The following is a 20,535-nucleotide window of genomic DNA, read 5'->3' as shown; positions in this document are numbered from 1 at the left end:
GAGAACTTACCAGTTTGAAGTTTGATCTGTATTTTATGAGGAGTTACGATGAGGGATTACGTGAAGAACCCCGCCACGACGCATGCGTGTCATTCTTCAAAGCAGCGGTGTGAAATCACAGATAATTGTAATGACTAAACATAGTAAGATTAGAGAAGAGATACCAGTTAAGTATGTGATCAAGGGTGGGAGCGGAGGGCACGTAATCCCTCATCGTAACTCCTCATAAAATACAGATCAAACTTCAAACTGGTAAGTTCTCGTTTAATCTTACTGTTTTACTTCGGAGTCACGTGAGTGACTACGTGAAGATTTTAAAGCTCTATGATTTCATGCTGTGGAAACGAGTCCATGCATCACGTCTGCCTTGATGACTAGGAGGAATTGTGTTAACATAATTTGGACATGAATTCGACATTGAAATCATAAAATTTATTAACACAAATTTATAACCCCTTTTTATGGGTTTAAATTAATTTACAGAACTTAAAATTGTTTCTGCAAACGTTCCAGGTTTCATTACTGGTTTATTGTAAAATAATTGGAATGTTTTTTCCCCCCAGACCATCCTGCTGCCTTGAGGATTTGGTCCATTGGTACATCCAACTGTATCACTGCCGATGTAGCTGCAGCCCTGGTGGAATGAGATTTAAAAATATTAGTATCCACCGCAGCCTGTGTTAGCACCTGTTTCAGCCATCTTGAGATGGTCTGGACCGTCACTCTTTGTGTGGTTGCTAGTGGCTGACCAAAAGTGCCTTCTCATTGCCTCTCAGGATTTTCGTTTTCTCCATGTATAATGACAGATGTCTTACTATACACAGACGCTCATCTGTTGGGTATGACCTAATTGTATATTGAGGCCTGCTGATCCCTGTCTGTTCTGCTTACTAACTTATAGATATGAAACGTAATATTTTCTGTTGAGGAAGTCATGTTGTCCAGTCTTAGTTTATGCAGACTGTACCCTCTGTGCCGTGACCAATGCCATTAGCATGACTGTTTTTAATGTCAGTCTGTGTAGGGACAGAGCTGTTGCTGGAGACCAAATCCTGAGCATCTTCAGGATAAAACTTACATCCCATATTTGGGAGTACCTGGTTCTTGGGGGATTAGTATTAAAAATTCCCCTCATAAGTTTTGTTACCAGTGGGTGAGTCCCAATAGAGTAACGCTCTGTCCCCTGCCATAGGTAAGTCGATAGGGCACTTCTGGCGCAGTTGATGGCACTGTAACTGAGCCCCTCATCATAGTGGAGGCCTGCCAGATATTCCAGAACAGACGGGATGTTCATGTCTCTGTAGGTGATGTTGTTTTTATGGCAGTTCATCGCCCACTTCCTGATATAGACCAGATACTGTTTTTTGGTTGACTGTCTTTGGGCTGCCGAGATCATGTTCACTGTTCGATCCGTCAGTCCCAGTTGTAGTAGAGGTGTTTTTAAAACTCTACAAATTAATAAGTTCAAATGTTTATGGCATGGGTGGCTATCCCTTGTTACGGGATGTAGCAATAAATCTGGTCTATGTGGGATGGTGATACATGGTTCTAATACCATGTTTAATACCACTGGGAACCATGGTTGAGTAGGCCAATCGGGTACTACCAATACCAGACGCAGAGTCTTGTTGTATTTTCCTTAATACCCGACTGATGAGGCAGGAAGGAGGGAATGCGTAAATAAACAATTCCCCCCCCCCCCCCCAATGCAGCGAAAATGCATCTGTCGCCGCTGCCCCAGGGTCTGGTTCCCATGAAACACAATTTGATAACTGGTGGTTAAGTCTGGATGTGAATAGATCAATATCTGGTGTTCCATATTTTGCTGTAATATCAGCAAATACTTTTTTATTCAACATCCATTCGGTGTTTTCATTAAATTTGCGTGACCTGGTGTCTGCCACTAAATTTAGTCTTCCTGGTAGGTAAGTGGCTGATATCCAAATATCTCTCTGGAATACACCATTGCCAAATTGTATTAGCCAGATTGTCACATGATGTCGATTTGTTTCCACCCATGTGGTTATGTATGCTGCCACGGTGGTATTGTCTATCTGTAGTCTAACATGCTGGTGATATGACCCAGTACAATACAATTAGGCCATGGAATGCACCCAACATTTCCAGGTAGTTTATGCCCAGTGCGAGTAATAATGCTGCCTCCTGAGCAGTCCATCTACCTCCACAGTTAGTGATGGTATTGGTGGCTCCACACCCAAGTGCACTGGCATCAGTTTGTAGTACCATGGAAGGGTTACTGACAATGATTGGATTGGAACAAAGCCAGATGTTATCTATCCACCATTTTATTTCATTTTAGCTTGATTGGTAGTTTCATAGGTCTGTCAAAGTGACCTGCATTAATTTAGAGTGCTAGTATTTTTGCTCTCTGGAAGTTTTGGTAATGTAGAGGTCTAAATTGTGTGGCTGGAAAGGCAGCCACCATTTGCCAATTACTTTTGCTACCAATCTGATGGATGGTTTGCTGATGTCAATGAGGTTATGCAAGCCTCTATTAAATCTCTAGCCTTTGCCTTAGGCAGAGTCACTGACATGTGAACTGAGTCAATGGTGAAACCCCCAAATAGTCCATAGTAGTGGAAGGCGTTAGTTTAGATTTAACTGGATGGATAATAAATCCCAGTTTTTCAAATAACTGTTTTGTGGCTGTTACAGTTTGTTTGGCCAATTCCAAAGTTTTGCCCACAATGAGTATGTCATCTAAATATGCCATGACCATGTGTTTACGTTTTTGTAGAAACGCTAGGGCTGGTTTCAAAATTTTTGTGAACAGCCTGGGGCTGATGACCCATTTGGTAGTGCTTTATACTGCCAGAGTTGCCCATCCAGTTGAATTTTAAGTAACATCTGTGGTCACCTCGTATAGGCACTGAATATTAAGCATCTTTTAAATCGATGCTGGCCATGAAGTAACCTTTGGAATTATTTGTTTAGCAGTAACAAAGATCCATTTTGTCAGATCTATGGTGATGCGACAACCACCATTTTTTTTGTTTTTGATAAATATATTGGACACAAATTCTAATGATTCGTGTTGAGTTTTCTCAATTACACCTTTTATGTAAAGCCGCTCCAGTTCAGCTTGCGCTTTTGATTTTCCTTTATCAGAAGGCACGAACATTCGGTTCGGTATATGTTGAACTGGAGGGCTGTACTTGTGTATAAACTCTATTGTATATCCCTGGATACTGCTTAAGATGTAAGTATCGGTTGTTAACATGCTCCATGCATTCAGAAGAGAGTGTAGTCTCCCACCCCCCCCCCCAACCTCCATGCTCCCTGTATTTTGTAGGGAACCAGACCCACCTACCTCCATAGATATCAGTGGCAGGTTTACTTCTTTTTGCAGGTTCTTCGCTGCTGTTGTTACGTTGGTGTCTGGATTTTCGGTTTGGTTGGCGTTGGAGGTCCCCGCATCTTCCAAGAAGGCCGGCCTGGGCCATGGCCTAAAAAGACTCATGTTTTGAATACCGGGCCTTCGAGCTTTCACCAGTTCTGCTGGTGGGTGCGTAGGGTGCTGTCTTTGGCTGTAGTCTTTGTTGGAGTCCATTTTATTATTCTCTTGTTCCTGCACCCCTTGCACACTTGTCTTTTCTTCTGCGGACCCCTCTTCCAGGTCAGCCCAGAACTGACCCGCAGTGCTCCCCTCTGATGAGGTAGAAGCACTGTGCAGCCCTTCAAGAGGTACTGCTGTGGGTTTATCATATGGAGCAAATGCTCCACACACCGCTTCATCCGGCTCCAGCGCTCTCGGTCGCTGGCCGCCCGCGGTTGTTCATAGTCGGACTCCTCTGAGTCCACGACCTTGTTTGTTTTTGTGTCTAGCCTTTCCGCCCAGCCGCGTGGATCTGGCCGGTGCGGAGGCGACATCGGGCACAGCTGATCCCACTATCGGTGATCCGAGTGCCGCTGGCTGCCCGCTGCTCCGCGGTCCTCCCTCACCAGCTTTGTCCTTACTGCCGTGGAGTGGATCTGGCCGGTGCGGAGGCGACATCGGGCACAGCTGATCCCATCTAGCCCACCAGCTTTGTCGCAGCCCGTTGGTTTCTCCACCTGTAATTCGCATGGAAAAACACAAAAAAAAAAGACCGCAGCTCTTACCTGCAGGTCCAGGTTAAAATTGTCGCTACGGGGGAACGTCGTTCCACCCCGTCTCCTGCCGTTTTCGACTTGTCCAAAAGTCGACGGCCCCATTTGAATAGTCTCCCGCCCGGCCGTGATGTTCTGGCCAGCGCGGGACCAAAAGTCGGCACAGCTGATCCCTTACGGGGCTTGTGCCTTCAGCTGCTGCTGGCTCCCGCAACTTCGCCGTCCTCCCCAGCCAGCTTCACTCGCAGCACTTGTGGACACTATTTGGTCCAGCTTCCCCCCCTGTGTAAAAACAGCGCGGGGACAAAAACTACCGCAGAGTAAATTTCTTACCTGCAGGTCGCGGTTTAAAACTTACCGCTGCGGGGTAACGTTCCCCCCCCGCCTGACGTTTCGCAAGCGTGAAGCGATATGACACGCATGCGTCGTGGCGGGGTTCTTCACGTAGTCACTCACGTGACTCCGAAGTAAAATAGCAGCTCACTGAAGTTAGCTCATTCGGCACTACTGAGAATTGAACTAGAAGGACAACATTGGAAGGATTTAGGGCTTTCATCTGCTAACCATGGTCTCAGTGAATGATGGAGCAGACCCATGGGAATTAAAGTTATTTTGTATATAGCTTTCAGTACATTTCAATGGTAAGACAGAAAGTGAATTGAGGTTTTTGTATTGCTCATGGTACACCCACGGCTTTTATGTGTTGAAAATCAACCATACACCTTGCAGATTAATGCACCATTGCTTAAATAATGACAGCGCCATTATCCTCTCCATTATTTTGACAGTAGGGTACCTGCCAATATCACAATATCTGGAGACACAAGGAACTGCAGGCGCTGGGTTCTTGAGCAAAAACATGAAGTGCTGGAGCTAGTCAGTGGGCCAGGCCGCAGCTGTGGAGGGAATGGATGGGCGACGTTTCGGGTCAGGTCTGAAGAAGGGTTCTCTTCACAGATGCTGCCCCACCTGCTGCATTACTCCAGCATTTTGTGTTTTGATCACTATTTGGAGCAGTCATCCACTGCACCAACTGGGAAGCTGCTGTCATCATACAATATCCCAGAACAGGGATGTTTGAGGATTTGTTCCATGCAGGTAATTCATTCATTTATGACCTTGTTTGTTTGTGTGCAGTCCGCATTAAATCCCATCATTCTGTGACAAAAACCAACGCAAAAGATCGCTTTTCTTTTCATTTTATTGGTATAAGTCATTGAAACTCAATTAACGAATGCCTTGACACTGCAGTCATTAGTGCTGCCAGTTCACAGCTCCAGAGGCTCGGGTTCAACCCAGACCATGCCCTTTGCATCATTGTTCTCTCTACCACTGACTCTTTCAGGTGGATGCTCCAGTTCTCTCCCACAAGACGGGCTGATAGTATATTTGCCGACTGTCAATTGGAATAGGTAGCTGGCAAAAGAAAGAAAATGATGTGTATGTGGGAGAGGATAGGTCGCAGTGCAGCAAGAGAAATAAAAGTGATGGGACTGCTCTACAGGGAGCTGTCATGGACCCGATGGGCCAAATGGCCTCTTTATTGTAATAAGTGGGCCACTTTTTTGCCTTTGACAAGCACAGAATAGTCCTGTGTTAATAGTAACATTTAGGTTTTAACTAATCTCATTTAAGACAAGATTTAAATCCCAGTGTCCTATGTGCAAAGTCCTTACACTGGAATTGTCTTTAGCACTTTCATCTGGATTGTTGATCTTAAACAATGATTATAAGTGTGTCCCAACATCACTTCCAAAAATGACAAGCTGATTAGACATCCACAGCAGGAGATTTTGATGGGTTATCACAGACTATGGTCTTGAGGACAATCAACCTCCCCTACTGGGCACTATAGAGTCATCCCACTACATGTTGAGACACTAGTGACTGCAGATGCTGAAACGCAGCAAAACGCAGTGCTGGAGGAACTCAGCAAGTCAGGCAGCATCTGAGGAGGAAATGGACAGGTGATGTTTCGTGTCAGGACCCTTCTTCAGTCCTGATGACTGTCCCGCTGAGTTCTTCCAGCACTTGGTTTGTTGCCACTTCATATTAAGCCTGAAGCTTTTTTTTCCCACTCATGAGAATTCAGGCCAAGTTCGAATGCAGCACCCTTATTCTGGGGCAGGAAGGCCATCATTTATCAAAGCTCTGATTCACATTGTAAGCAGAAACTTTTAAGTAGCACTCTTTATTTGAAACCTTACGGTAATTTGGTGCGTGATACTTTGCAATCTATTTACTTTATGAACAGATAAATATTAACTGGTGTGCAGCATGAATGAGCAGTGACTTGCTTCACCAGCAGGTGGCAGCAGCCTCCTCCTGAGCTTGTGCTCAGCTGGGGAGGGATTCTGTAGAAAAAGACACAAAGAGCTGGAGTAACTCAGCAGGTCAAGCAGCATCGCAAGAGAACCTGGACAAGCGTTTAGGTTTCAACCCTTCTTAAGACTAGTTGTAGTTCAGGGGGGCTGAAAAAAAAGCTGAGAAGGGAGTTAGGACAGGATGAGGCCTGGCCAGTGATAGATGGAAGATAGACACAAAATCAGGGCTCGAAATTAATGGTTGCCCGGGTGCCATTGACCACTCAAAGCGCCGCCGGGCAACCTAAACACCGAGTCATTTTGCCCGGCTTGGCAACTGGTTTGTACCGAAGATAGACACAAAAAACTGGAGTAACTCCGCGGGTCAGGCAGCATCTCTGGAGAAAAGGAACGCGATGTTTTGTGTCGGCGGTGACGGCTGTATTGCGTGGGAAAGATACTAGATGCGGGGTGAGGAAGGGTCGCAGCGAATGACGGCCCCCGAACAGCGACAGCGGCTCCATCCCCTCCTCCCGCCCGCCCTGATAAGGGCCGCTGCCTGCAAACCCGCTAACGGCGCACTTTCAAAACAAACCCTCCCGCACGCCGAGGCCGGGAGGAGGGAGGGAGGGGGAGCCGCTGCTGCTGCTGTGCGGGGCCCGTCATTCGCTCCGACACTTCTGAAGCAGCTGCACCATAGATCCTTTAGCTATAGGATCTTTGAGCTGGCCCCGCACCTTGCTGTTGGCTGGCGGAGGAGGGAGGCGGTGGCGAGGAGTTCCCAACGGCCAAGGCAGCAGGGCGATGTTGTCCAAAGATCTCTGCTATATGATCTTTGATGTTGTCCGAGGAGCGCTGACCCTCCTTCCTCCCCACCTCGCCCCCCTTCTCTCTCTCTCTCTCTGATTAAACTGTGAGCAGCTTGATTCTAAAAGGTATACAAATGCATGTTGTGAAATTGTGAAACTGTGTAAGAATATTGTTGCGAAGGCAAGATATAGACATATGCCAAATAAAGAGCACTGCCAATGTTAAAAAAAAATGCCAATAATGTAAAGATAAGTCAGGCATAATCATGTAAGACCTGGGGTTTTAAAGCTATGGACTGTACAATGACAATGGCCAGGGGCCTATGAAGTTCAGGGGTAGAGGTTTGACCCAGGCCATTTACACTGTGGTTGTGATTGTGCCTTGCATTTTGCTTCTGAAAATTGATTAATGGAAGAGTATAACATGTGGCATGTGTTGTACAGTCAACCAAGAATAACTCTCTGATAGACACAAAATTCTGGAGTAACTGAGTCTGGCAGCATCTCTGGAGAAACATAGAAAATAGGTGCAGGAGTAGGCCATTCGGCCCTTCGAGCCTGCACCACCATTCAATATGATCATGGCTGATCATCCAACTCAGTATCCTGTACCTGCCTTCTCTCCATACCCCCTGATCCCCTTAGCCACTAGGGCCATATCTAACTCCCTCTTAAATATAGTCAATGAACTTGCCTCAACTACCTTCTGTGGCTGAGAGTTCCAGAGATCCACCACTCTCTGTGTGAAAAATGTTTTTCTCATCTCAGTCCTAAAGGATTTCCCCTTTATCCTTAAACTGTGACCCCTTGTCCTGGACTTCCCCATGGGAAACCTATTCCTTTCCTTTTCATCTGAGATGCTGCCTGACCTGCTGAGTTACTGAATACATTATTTATTTATTTATTTTTATGATACTGCCTGTAAGGGAAATTCATTTCGTTGTCTCTAACTGAGACAATGACAATAAATTTGAATACAATACAATACTCCAGCATTTTGCGTCTATCTTTGGTGTAAACCAACATCTGCAGTTCCTTCCTGCACACAAATAACTCTGTATCAGCAGTTTGAGGTCTTCAGTGAGATCTGTTTATAGCACACACTGGTTGCGATGCAATGGGAAAGTACACAGAATCATGTTGAACACAACCAACTTCAAACTTTAAATTAAGCTCTGATTTGGAACACAGAAACCTGTAGAGAATGATTCAACGTGGTAAATGGCCTCATTTGTATCAGAACTTCCTGTGTAATCATTCACTGCTATTAATTGGACAAGTCATAAATGGTGAACAAGTCTCTTATTGTGTAACAGATAACACAACATCCTGCGATCACACTAAGCACGCAGCAAATGCATGCACTCCGTGCACTCGCAGATCCTTGCAAGCTGTGGTTTTTATTCCTGAGGCTTGCATCTCTTGACAGCGGGGAGGCCCTGGTCAGGCAATTAGTTCTCAAATATCTGCAATCCTGCTTTTGCCAAGGAAGAAAACATCTAAACCTTTTCAGAAATACAGTAAAGTCTAAACCTCCAAAGTACGAAAAAATACAAGGACCAGCAAGCATGGCAGCTTCTGAAAGAGAAAGGGCAGGCTAAAGTTTTATTCTGAGGGGGAAAAAAAGCATTTTAAACTAAATGTCGAAAACAATTTCAACATGGCCTGGTCCCAATCCCAGTTTCCAGCCACCTGTGTACTTTACAATATGGCCACAATGCAGGGACCCCATGGTGTATTTTCAGGATTTCCTGTTATTTCAAATAATTCAGGTACTAGTTGTCTCAGCAGAACACCAAGTGCTGAAGTTACTCAGCGGACCAGGCAGCATCTCTGGAGAACATGGACAGTTGTCAATGGTTCAATGGTACTTTATCATCGCATGTACGGTGTACAATGTACAGTGAAATTCCATTTTTGCACACAGTTCAGTACAAACCTTACTATGCATATGCAAATTCATACTTAATAAGTACAAGGGTGTAAGGATAGTAGATTATACTGGGGCAGTACACAAGAGTTCCACATTTTCAGCGTCAGTTTGTACCTCTTCAAAGTTCAAAGTTGTTAAAAATGTAGAGTCTTAACTTGCTATAAAGGCCTGTTGTCCTGGCAGCTAATGGTAATGGAATGATGTTTGAAGGGAATAAAGAAACCAGAAGCTAGAAGTCAAAAATAAAACAAAAAAATGTGTAAACAGCACTTCGGGCGGTGTTTGTGGAAGGAGAGAGAGAGAGAGTTAATGTTTCAAGTTGAAGATAGGCACAAAAAGCCAGAGTAATTCAGTGGGACAGGCAGCATCTCTGGAGAGAAGGAATGGGAAACGTTACGGGTGGAGACCCTTCAGACTGTTGATCTTTCATCAAACCGAAGGTTTATTTCTCTATTTCTCCACAGGTACTGACTCACCCATTGATTGCTTCCAGCTCTTTCTATATGTCTTAAAAATAAAATTCTGGAAATAGAGAACAGACAGACCAGAAGCGAGAATTAAGAGCAGACTAACGTGTGAGGTGCCTCTCTCCTTCACCCACCCCATCCCACCATCACGACTGACTGCTCTCTGCTGTGTTGTTATGTTACTTAATGTGACTGGCCACTTGATAGAAATTACTTGCTTTAATGTTTATAAAAATCATAAGGAACGACAGATGTTGGAAATCTGAAATAAAACAGAAAGTGCTGGAAACAGTAGGTCAGGCAGCAGCTGTAGAGAGAGAGGTTTCTGCTTCAAACTGATACCTTAATGCTGCTTCTCTTTCTGCAGCTGCTGCCTGAACTGCTGTGTGCAGCACTTTCATCAGAACCCCTCTGACAAAGAGTCTTTAACTCATGTTTCTCTTTCCACGATCGATCGCAGCCTGAACATTTCCAGCTGTTTTTTTGTTTTTGCTGTTTGCACTGCAGTGTTTACTCGGACTGACCTGTTGGAATCAGCGCATGAGAGTTCAATGAACTGCTGAACGTGAAGGAGACAGACGTCACAGGCTCGATGGATCCGAATGTTCTCAGGGATATCACCAGTGCTGCTGACATAAAAATAGATCTACGGGTTAGCGCGCACGTTTTCACTTCTTTTCGGTTTGGTCCGTCCAGTTGGAATAGCAGTGATTCGAACAGCAAATGTTTGCAGTTTGAGCTGCTGCCATGCATATGAACACACAAACTGGGGTTAACTGTGCAATGGTGTTGCGGAATGTGCTGACATGTGCGAAAGTGTCCAGATGAAATTTAAAGCAAATCCCCACATGACTAACCCAGTCAGTGTCAAAGATGCAACAGCTTTTTTTAGTTTCAAAAATAAACCTTAATAATGAAAAAAATATAGAAACTGCAAAAACTCTTAATATACTCGGTGCCTGTGCACTCAATATTGCGAGTGTTATACCCAGTGGTGTCAGTACCTTTTTTAGAGATATCACATGGAAACAAGCCCTCTGGCCCATCGCGCCCACACCAACCATCGATCACTTGTTCACACTAGTTTTATGCTACCTCACTTTCCCATTCACTCCCTACATATTGGCCACATATTTTAGAGGCCAATTAGCCTACAGACCTGCACGTCCCTGGGATGCGGGAGGAATCTCCGGAGCACCTGGTGGAAACCCACGCGGTCACAGAAAGAACTTGCAAACTTCACACAGACAGCACCCGAGGTCAAGTATTGAACCCGAGTCTCGGGCGTTGTGAGGCAGCAGTACTACCAGCTGCGCTACTGTGTCTCCACACCAGGCACCATTGCCACTCGTGTGGCCCCATGGGGTGATATCCCTTCAATGGTTTGAGGGGCGTCCCCACCAGACTCATCCCCTCAATGTCCAGCACCACGGCTTAATTAAAAAAAGAGGGAAGAAACGATACGATACAACACAATTTTATCCCAGAAGGAAATGGGTCTCACACCAAAGTTAATATTCCTCCCTCAACCAACACCAGCACAAAGACAAATGGGTCACACACCATAGTGGTTATCAAACTGTGAGCGTTTGCACTTAATTCACTTCATTCCACAGCAAATTGTTTTCATGTTTAAGTGAACATTGTTCAGACGTTTCTCAACGATGGAATAAGGCAGCGGCATCAATTTTCGGAATAGTTACCCGTCATGCACGAGTACACTGCCATTGATACCAATTGAGTTCAGATTTCAAAGATACAGCACGGAAACAGGCTCTTCAGTCCACTGAGTCCACGTCGACCATCGATCCTCCATCTGTTCACATTGTTAACCCACTTTCTCATACAGTCTTCTTCTTGCGTATGGCGTGCAAAGTCTAAAGTCTTAGGACAACTTGTACTATTTGATTGTGTACGCCGGGTTGATTGCATCCGTCGAAACAGGGCGGGCCACGTGAAGGTTGCAATCTCCCACCCCCTCATACAGTCATTATATCTTAAGGGCGTTTTTTTTTACAGAGACCAATTAACCTCCAACCCTGCACTTCTTTGTGATGTGAGAGGAAACCGGGGGCCCCTGAGGAAGCCCCCATGGTCACAGGGAGAACGTGTAAACTCCACATAGACAGCACCCGAGGTCGGGATTGAACTCTGGCGCTGTGAGGCAGCGGCTCTAACAGCTGCTCCACGTCCGTGCTGCATCAATTGGCACAGTGGACTTTCTGCAAGTCTCCCACCAAACAGACATGAGCTTCTGTGGATTTGATTTGTGCAGCGGGGAATGCTGATCATGTTTTGTTTGGAATTATTGAGCCTACCTGTGAGAGAGCTCGGCTACAGAGGGATCCGTGCATCCAATGACATCTCCCTGTGCACTCCAGTTGCTTTCGCTCTGTGCCCTGCTCTCCCGCTGACCCCCGAGTCCCTCCAATAAATACATCAGCGTAAACGAGTTCAACTTAAATCAAGACAGATGTTTGCATAATGTTCAGAGGCCTAGGCAGCAACCCGTTACACTCAGCAGACATGTTAATCACCAGGACTGTTGAATTTAATGCTGGATTCATGTTGAGGAGGGAAAATATTTATGTCCCAAAAAGAGGGTGAGGTCAGGAACTCACTGCAAGGTGGTGGAAAGAAGAATTTAGTCTATTTGGAAAGTACTTGATGAATTCCTAATGCGTGAAGGAATTAAAAAGCAAAGCAGCCGTGAATTTTTTTTTGAAGATCGGGTCACTGTGGATTCAGAAACAGGACACCAGGAGAGCAGCGATCTGTTACATTCTTTGTGTTTGCCATCTGCTTCTTCAAATATTTGAAATACTTTTCTTGCATGGAAGGCTTAGTGCTGATGACATCAACGAGGAATGCCTGGAAGGGTTCCAGCAGAGCATTGATGGGAACTCCTGATGTGATTAATATCCAGCCACTTGCCCATTGTGTTTCTGGCAACATCCTCGAGAATCTTCAATGCACCCTTTCCAGCTTAGCTCTTTCCAATTTGGTGGTAGTCGCTGGTTAATTATTAAGGGTGGCACAGTGGCACAGCTGGTTTACTCTGTGTCCTCCCATATCCCAGCAGTGTGCAGGCTTGTAGGTTAATTGTCCCCAGTGTGTAGGTGAGTGGATGAGAGATGAGAGAGTGAGAGACAGGTGTCAGAGGTTATGGGGAGAAGGAGGGCGAGATAAATCAGCCATGACCCGCACACACACCAGTCCCACACTAACACACACACACACACGCACACGCACACCAGTCCCACACTAACACACACACACACACACACACACACACACACACGCACACGCACACCAGTCCCACACTAACACACACACACACACACACACACACACACACACACACACACACACACACACACACACACACACACACACACGCACACGCGCACACACGCACACCAGTCCCACACTAACACACACACACACACACACACACACTCACACACACACACACGTCCCCGCACACGAAACACTAGTCACCATATACACACACCAGTACACCCCCAACACCAGTCCCCACACTCATACACCCAACACCCTGGTCTCCCCACACACACAACACCAATTTCTTGCACACATCCAATATCGGATATCAGAGAATCCCACAGCCACACAACTCCATGCTCTGCTTCTAACACCAGCCCCTACACACAACACCAACAGCAGCCTCCTTCACGCACCCCCAACAACAAACTCCAGCACACCCTCCCAACACACTCCTGTGAACCCAATTATCAACACCAATCCTCTGCACAAGCACAAGACCAACTGCCGCACACCCTCCACCACCAGCCCAGCACACACACACCTCCATGACCATGTCCCCCAAACGTAACAAACACCAACCCACCACACAATCACAACACCCCTCACACGTTCTTCACCACCAACACTACCTTCAAACAACCAAGGCCACTTCCTCCTATGCATACCCAACACCAACACCTCCAGAAGCAACTCTCCACGGATCCCCAACCTCCTGTACACATCCCCAACACAACTTCTTGCAAGCAATTCCAACACCAACTACACTACAGACCAACCGCTAACTGCCTTCAGAAATAATCGGAACACCCAGCCCAGGGCAATGCTCATAATCTTACAAACATTTGAGAACAAGTCATTGATATTTCATATTCTGTATAATAATTTTTAAAGGGTTTGCACATTCCTATTCTGGAAAGCTTGCAGAAAAGATTTACAAGGATGCTGAGAAGACTTCATGGTCTCAGCCACAGGGAGATGTTGGCAGGCTAGGACTTTATTCCTTGCAGCATAGGAGGCTGAGAGGTGATTTTATAGAAGTGTATAAAATCATGAGAGGAATAGCTAAAGTAATTGCTCAGAATCTTTATACCCCAGGGAAGGGGGATCAAGAACTAGAGGGCATAGGGTTAAGGTGAGAGGGAAACATTTAATACAAACTTATAGAGCAGCCTTTTCACACAGAGGGGGTGTGAACTGGGAGGGAGAGAGGTAATTGGTGTGTTTGGTAAGATGGCTGGGTAAAGACGATTTTTTTTAGTTCATAGATACAGCATGGAAGCAAGCCCTTCAGCCAACTAAGTCCACACCAACCATTGATCACCCGTTCACAGTAGTTTTCTATATGATCCCACTTTCTCATCCACTTCCTATAGAGTAGGGGCAATTTACAGAGGCCAATTAACCTACAAACCGGCATGTCTTTGGGAAGTGAGAAGAACCCGGAGAACCGGGAAGAAACCCCCCAATCACTCAGAACATGCAAACTCCACACAGACAGCATCCGAGGTCAGGTTTGAACCTGGGTCTCTGGTATGCGCGGAAGCAGCTCTACCCGCTGCACCACTGTGTTGGTGCTAGTGTTAACGGGGTCATTTATATAAGGGATGCGATTATACCTCAGAACCGAATGTGTGGATGTAGATGTGATACCAGTTGCAGCTTTACTCAGGACAAGGCTTACAATTAGTGGAGTTATTTCTGTGCAGACCTCTGACGATGTTGGAATCAGTTTACAACACCAAGTATATGTAAGGAATGAGTCTTTATGCAGTCCAACAGGTTTGTGTCGATTTCTCCCTCAAGGCTATTGAGACCTGCACATGTTTTGCAAGTCACACATTAACTTCATGTACTGAAGTCCGTGAATTTCAAATAAACAATCTGTACGAGATAAGAAGAGCTGAGTATGAGAAAATTGTTCATTGTACCTAATCAGTGAAACGTTAATGAAACTTTGATTAACACATTCAGGGAAGATTTTGGTCATGATTATCTCAGATATTTTTCTTTATTCGTTCTCCAGGTTAAAATATCTGGATGAAATGTAATCACAGGTATATTGCAGGAGTCAAACCGAGACCATTCTATTGCAACGAGGCTTCAGTGTAGTTACATTGACTCATGACTCCAGACATAAATGGAGCCCTGCACATGTACAGCTACTTATTAATAATGAGCAAAGCGGCAAGTGCTGGAAGAACTCAGCAGGTCAGGCAGCATCTGTGGAGGGAATGGACGGGCAATGTTTTGGGACAGGATCTATCTTCAGTCCATAATCGCTGAGTTCCTCCAGCACTTTGTGCTTTGCTCAAGATTCCAGCATTTGCAGTTCCTTGTGTCTAGTTTTTAATTAGGACTAGGCTAGGCGAAGGCATTCCCAAAGGAGCCGATGGACTGAGCACTTCTGAAAAGCAGTGTCCCCCTGGGTGAAGGCAGGGGAAGGAAGACTCTGTCAACTCAGAATACATCTTGGAGAGGAGGCATCTTATCAGCTCAGCTTTCCTGTCCAGATGAGAACAGGGCTATGGAAAAGTAACACTGACTTTTATATGTGTAGTAAGGAACTGCAGATGCTGGTTTAAACTAAAGATAGAGACAAAATGCTGGAGTAACTCAGCGGGCCAGGCAGCATCTCTGCAGAGAAGGAATGGGTGACGTTTCGGGTCGAGACCCTTCTTCAGACTCTGCACTTCACGTGGTTTCGACGAATACAATACAATACAATACAATACCATTTATTGTCATTTGAACCTCAAATGAAGTTCAAACGAAATTTGGTTTGTGAATTGTTTGGTTTGAAATTTGGTTTGGAATGCAATCAACTCGGCATGCACAATCAAATAAGATCAAATAGAACAAGTTGGCCTCACAACTTTAGGCTGTGCACGCCATACGCAAGATGAAGACTTCAGACCTCCTTTTATACGGTCAAATCTGCAGTAACACAGAAGTGAAGACTTTAACTGCAGTCTGTAATAAAATGAATTATTCAGTCAATGTAAAATATACACCTTTTCTTACAATATACTGTAGCACTGGTAAAGTTAAGATGGGGGGAGGGGGGTGAAATAGTTTTATGCTGTCGGACTTGTTAAAGTTTGGCGTTTATCATTTTTGTCAAAATTAGTACTCAATGCTAAAAGATTAACATTAACATTACAATATGGCAAATCAAAGATACTTGTGGATAATTTTATTTGATGCTTCACATTGTCACATTTTATGAATTTGAAGAAAAGGCCAAAATACGTACCTTCAATACAGCCTCTTTGAATCGTATCGGTACATTTATAATACAATGCCACAAACAATGATCACATTGAACACCTCTGTAATTCCATTGTATGAGTTAGTTCCCTCGTAACCCTTCAATAAATAAATAGTATTATAATGTGCAAAGAGGTACAACAGTGAACCAGATACAGCATGAGTAGGCAGTGGCTGCAACCTATTGTGGAACCATTCAAAAATAGAATTAGTATTTTTGGAAAATGCATGCGTAGAACAGTGAGAGTATAATAACTCGGATTGTGAGAGAGGGTTGGAGAATCTAGTGTTAAAATAGTGAATCAATAATTTAGGGGGTTGTTGAAGGAGGTGGAAACAGGATCCACGACTAGTTCTGCAACACAATATCGTCCTATTGTTTAGGAATCTACCATCACTCAGTAACACGAGCCTCGGTATTAGGTGGTGTAACATTCAAAACAAATGTATGGACATGTTTGAAGGTAATTTATCAGAAACATTCTTTGATTTATTAATTCATGTTTCATTGCTAGGGTGGCACGGTGGCGCAGCGGTAGAGTTGCTGCCTTACAGCGCCAGAGACCCGGGTTCGATCCTGACAACGGGTAGAGTCTGGACGGAGTTTGTACGTCCTCCCTGTGACCATGTGGGTTTTGTTCCTGTTTCCATGCTGTAAGGGGCTGTTTCTGTGTTATATCATTCATTCATTTAAGTTCAGTATTTCTCAGTTAGGCTGGTTTTGGGATTGTCTTACTTTTCCCAGCTCGGCCACTGAAGACTAACTGATTTCCCAGTGTCTGGATAAAGAGCGCTGCGTGAGTCACGAAAAAACAAGTTTGCCCCATTAATTTTGAAAAGCAAGTAACTGCAGTTGCTGGTTTACAAAAAAGTACTGGAGTAATTCGGTGGGTCAGGCAGCATCTCTGGAGAACATAGGTAGGTCATGTTTCAGGTCGGGATCCTTCTTCAGACTGATCCTTTCTCAGAGGCTGCCTGATCTGCTGAGAGTCTGAAGAAGGGTCCCAACCCGAAACATCACCTACCCACGTTCTCCACGGACGCTGCCTGACCCACTGAGTTACTCCCACACTCCCAGTAATTTACTGTATGGTGTAGAAATGCGAGTTAAAATGGTGTTGCATCTTTTATCAATTGCAAGTAAATTCAGGTATCTTGTGTTGTTGTCTGCCCCCCAGAAACCAACTCTATATCTACAGATGAGAACATCCTATGACCACATTGTACCAAGTATTGGTCCAAGTATTTCATCATCTCTCTTCCCCATCTCATATTCACCAAGAACACAGAATTGCTAATACAAGCAAAGGAAAAATTGTGCAATGCAATTTATGGTCTGTTTATCTGCAAAGTTGTACATCCAATTGATCGATTCCCCTTACTCTAGTTAGCCAGTAACATTTAATGTGTTAATGGCAGTAAAATCAGAATGCTTGTGAAATAAATTCTGCTCTGCTTTGATCAAGATAATGGACCCACCCTCAATTATAACTCTGAGTAATAAACTATTAATATTGTGGCCCTGGTATTTGCAAGGAGCCAGGGAAGATTTCTGAAGTGAAAGCAAAAACTGTTTGAAACACTCAGCATATCGGGCAGCATCTGTGGAAAAGAAATGTGAGTTAGCGTTTCATCTTGAAGAAAGACACATTTTGTGTCTATCTTTGGTGTAAACCAGCATCTGCAGTTCCTTCCTACAAATTTAATCTCAAAGAAAATTTTCCAAAATGGAGTTTGGCTCTTCGACCTGCAATGTTAATGTTGTTCTCCTCTCTCCAGATGCTGCCTGACCTGCTGAGTGTTTACAGCATTGCTTTTTTAAATTTCAGATTTTCAGCATCTGTGGTTTTTTGGATTTGCAGGGAAGGAAACTGTTTGTGGCTGGAAATCTCAAACTGCTGAGAATACTGCTGGATTTGATAGTATGACCACTTCTCAGTTATTTGTTCTGTTTCAAACCCAATCATGCGTAGGCTGCCTGGTCATCGGGAGAGGGTGCTGTGAGTCTGGGGATCATATTGGCTGGGATCCACTGATCAATTAATAAGGGAGATCCTAGAATGGGCTCAGATCACAGTGGTGAAGATTAAGTTGGGTTGTCTGCTGAGTGTAGCTCATGGGCTGGACTCTTGTGGTGGATTAGTCTACCCCTGGCACGGTATGTGAAGCCAACAGTTTTAAACCTGGGTTTTAGGATGGACAGTGATTTTAAATTAGATCATCAAATAGGCGCGGTGGTTAAGTCCAGCTTCTTTCATTTAAGGCAGCTGGCAAAGGTGAAGCCCATTCTTGAGCGGCAGCATTTTGAAACAGTAATCCATGCCTTTATCACGTCTAGGCTGGATTACTGTAACGCACTCTATTTTGGAGTTGCTTGATCTTCCCTGGCTCGTCTCCAGTTGGTTCAAAATGCTGCTGCTCGCCTTTTAACTGGAACTCGAAAGAGGGAGCACATAACGCCAATTCTGGCCTCCCTCCCTCCACTGGCTCCCGGTGTATTTTCGAGTTCATTTTAAGATTCTGTTATTTGTTTTTAAATCTTTAAATGGGCTCGCCCCGCGTTACCTCTCTGAGCTGCTTCATCCATACGCCCCGCGTCAGCTGATCAGCTGCTCCTGGAGGTACCAAGGTCTAAGCGGAAGCTCAGGGGGGATAGAGCCTTCTCTGTTGCTGCTCCGGCACTTTGGAACACTCTGCCGTTGCACATCAGACAGGCCCCCTCACTGTCCATCTTCAAAACCAGTGTTAAAACACATTTATATTCCTTGGCTTTTGACCCTGCTTGAGACTTTGCTCCTGTTTTAGTGTTTTTAATGTTTTTATTTTTATTGTTTTTACTCTCTTTTTTTAATGTTTTTATTGTCGTGTAATAATTTTTTGTCCATGATTAGTCATGTACAGCACTTTGTTGCAACAGTGGTTGTTTTTAAAGTGCTCTATAAATAAAGTTATTATTATTATTATTATATAGTCAAGAGTGTTTAATTGTCATATATATCAGCAACAGAACAAGGGCAGCAACGAAACAGGCCTGGAAACACTATATATATAGATAATATACAATTTACTAAAATTCAATAATCTTTGACACCCTTTAATTAGCATTGCTACAGAGTAAGTAGTGCTCTAAATCCTTCTCAGGCTGAGAGTGGTCACTGGCAGCGCCACTATGCAGAGCTGCAGATGAGTGTTGCACCAGTCCAATGCAGCAAACACTCTGCCCATCCATGATTGCGATGAGCAACAATGCACCGGCACAGCTGGTAGAGCTGCTGCCTCACATTACCAGAAGCCCGGATTCGATCCTGACCTCGCTGCTCTCTGTGTGGAGTGTGCATGTTCTCACTGAGACCATGTGAGTTTTCTCCGGTTTCCTTCCACATCCCAAAGACGTGTGGGTTTGTACGTTGATTGGCCTCTGTTAATTGCCCCCAGTGTATAGAGAGTGGGAGAAAGTGGGATAACATAGAATTAGTGTGAACAGGTGATACAATGGTTGGCATGGACTCAGTGGGCCGAAGGGCCTGTTTGAATATTGCATCAAGAAAAAAACTAGATTTGAAAGCTATGTGCCGTTCAACCAAAAAACTATCAATATTGTGTTCCATATTGCCCAAGACAATGTTACTCAAATTAAATCACCATTGTACTGTTGAATTTCCCAGCTTTGGTCCATTTAGCTAATGTGTGAACTTTTTTAGGAAAGCCCTTTTTATATTTCCCAGAGACACAGTTTTGTTCAACATGGAAAATCCCAGCATGTGACGTGTGTGAACACGAACTAGCATTGCATTAAACACTGGAGTCTGCAGATAAATATGTTACAAGTCAGAACATTTACTCTACATTACTCTGAGAAATTAATTTATTGAGGGCCCTTAGAGCAGATAATTTCTGTAATCGTAATAATTTATGTCATAACAATTCCATCAATCAGATTGAGAATTCCACGACGTAAACAAATTAGCAACTGAACATTAACCTGGACTTTTTCTTTTCTTATTATGTTTTTGAACTAATGTGTTACTTGTTTGCACTGTCCACTTTCTTTTAGAATTTTGCATGTAAATTATGTATAATTTGTTTTTTTGTATCATCGCCTGAGTTTATGTGAGGCACAGGAACAATGAAAATCTAGCTCGCAGCAGCATCACAGCAATGTAAACTCAAACAAACCCACACACAAATTACTCATAGATTATATGTGAAATTCTATGAGAAAGAAGATTGTGCAAAAATAAACAATAAGTTAGTTCAAAAACATAATGAGGAAAGGAAACAAGAAATAAGTAGTGCAGATGGCAACAATATTGAACTAGTAGATGGATCTTGTGTAATATGTAGATTAACTCTAATCT

At 44.2% G+C, this 20,535-nt stretch overlaps 1 long non-coding RNA gene across 1 annotated transcript; it reads left to right on the top strand.

Moving 5' to 3' along the window:
• The first annotated feature begins 9,569 nt into the window (after window positions 1–9,569).
• Window positions 9,570–17,611, top strand: LOC116982329. The gene is made up of 3 exons (XR_004414423.1): window positions 9,570–9,730; window positions 10,130–10,274; window positions 17,356–17,611. It is a non-coding gene; the product is annotated as an uncharacterized LOC116982329 (long non-coding RNA).
• The last annotated feature ends 2,924 nt before the right edge of the window (window positions 17,612–20,535 follow it).

The sequence above is a fragment of the Amblyraja radiata genome, chromosome 16 (assembly GCF_010909765.2).
Source record: "Amblyraja radiata isolate CabotCenter1 chromosome 16, sAmbRad1.1.pri, whole genome shotgun sequence".
Lineage (NCBI taxonomy): Eukaryota > Metazoa > Chordata > Chondrichthyes > Rajiformes > Rajidae > Amblyraja > Amblyraja radiata.
This window is presented reverse-complemented; position numbering and strand designations above follow the sequence as displayed.